Genomic DNA, 1,922 nt, shown 5'->3' with positions numbered 1-1,922 from the left:
GCGCGGGACGGGCGCGGCAGCCAGCGCGTCTCTTCGGAGCCGACCCGAGCCTCCATGGGACCCCGAGAACCAAGTTGCCCAGGCACCGCGCCTCTCCATCGCGCCTGGGCTGCTACTGCACAGTGCAGGGAACCAGCTCCGAATCTCTCCCGCGCTGTCACCCTTAGGGGCCAGGAGCAGGGACACCAAGTGCGAGGGATTCCCGAACCCCAGCGCAGCCTCTTCCGGGCACCATGACCCACTTCAACAAGGGCCCCTCCTACGAGCTCTAGGCCGAGGTAAAAAACAAGACTGCTTCCAAGTATGATCACCTGGCAGAAGAAGATTTTCGCAACTGGACAGAAGGGGTGACAGGCATGAGCATCGGGACCAACTTCCACCTGCGCCTCAAGGACAGCATCATCCTCTGCGAACTCATAAACAAGCTACAGCCTGGCTCTGTGAAGAAGGTCAACGAGTCCTCAACAAACTGGCCTCAGTTGGAGAATATTGGCAACTTCATTAAAGCTATCCAGGCTTATGGTATGAAGCCACAGGACATAATTGAAGCAAACGATCTTTTTGAGACTGGAAACATGACCCAGGTTCAGACGACACTGGTGGCACTGGCAGGGCTGGCTAAAACTAAAGGATTCCATACAGCCAGCGACACTGGGGTCAAATATGCAGAGAAACAAACAAGACGTTCTGATGAAGGAAAATTAAAGGCTGGCCAAAGTGTAATTGGTTTGCAGATGAGCACCAACAAATGTGGCAGCATGACGGCCTTCAGGACACTGCGGCATCTTTATGATCCCAAGATGCAGGCTGACAAACCCTTTGACCAGACCACGATTAGTCTGCAGATGGGCGCCAACAAGGGAGCCAGCCAGGTGGGGATGTCAGTTCCAGGCACCAGACGAGATATCTATGATCAGAAGCTGACATTACAACCAGTGGACAACGCGACCATTTCCTGGCAGATGGGGACCAACAAAGTTGCTTCTGAGAGAGGAGTGAGTGTGTATGGGTTTGGGCGGCAAGTGTATGACCCCATGTTCTGCACCGCCCCACAGAACCCATCATTCACAATGGAAGTCAAGGCAGGGGAACGAGTGGGTCAGAAATCAGTGAGAGTGATTATCAGAAAAGTACCAAGATGACTACCCAAGGGATTACCAATATGGCGACCAAGGCATGGTTTATTAGAGTCACAGAGGCACCCAGTATCAGTGCATTGATTTCATCCAGTGAGAACCAAACTAGCCTGGGTAATTTTTATCTTGTCTTCCTAAAACACTATTATGCTTCTCGTACCTTTTTTTTAAGTGCCTTACATACATTCCTTTTTCCTTTTTCTGCCTCTTCCCTAAATAGTTGCCTTTTAGTGCTGTAACAGTTAGATCCTACAGCCTAGCCAATAACCTGCAAATGAAGTGAAAAGAAATACTGTGAAAGGGGAATACTCTTGTATTCCAGCCATTTCTTTCATTAAAGACCTATGCGTTTTTACGATCTTACACTTAAACTGGTATTTTCAAACAATAGGAAAGTGTGTTGGGTTTTTTGTTTTTTGTTTTGCTTTTACAGTTTAGCAGATCTGGTTTCTACATCGAAGACTAAACTCGTTTGTTCCTACATGTGGCCTTTGCCAACTAAATCTAAGACGCAACATTTTAGAAATTTTCATATCTATGTCTACAGTATTGTTTGCTGATTTTTAATAAAGCTGTGAACGGTGTGCAAAAAAAAGAAGATGTCTCTCTCTCCCCATCCAGTTCTCTTACTTCCTTACTACCCCCTCCCTCTTCATTGTGTCTCATCCTCCTTTTTATTCTCCTTCCCTCCTTTCATTTTCCCCTCTATCTCTGCCTTTTTGCTGTTATTACTGATGGCACTTCCTCTATGTCTAATATTGTTGAGCCACTGGCTACACAGTAGAC

At 47.4% G+C, this 1,922-nt stretch overlaps 1 pseudogene; it reads left to right on the top strand.

Annotated features, from left to right (window-relative positions):
• The first annotated feature begins 233 nt into the window (after positions 1 to 233).
• LOC150058693 (calponin-3 pseudogene) lies at positions 234 to 1,188 on the top strand (annotated as a pseudogene).
• The last annotated feature ends 734 nt before the right edge of the window (positions 1,189 to 1,922 follow it).

This window comes from Megascapheus bottae, chromosome 9, assembly GCF_031878675.1.
Source record: "Megascapheus bottae isolate mThoBot1 chromosome 9, mThoBot2.hap1, whole genome shotgun sequence".
In the NCBI taxonomy this organism is placed as follows: Eukaryota; Metazoa; Chordata; class Mammalia; order Rodentia; family Geomyidae; genus Megascapheus; species Megascapheus bottae.
Note: the sequence above shows the minus strand (reverse complement) of the source record. Positions and strands in the feature narration are given on the sequence as shown.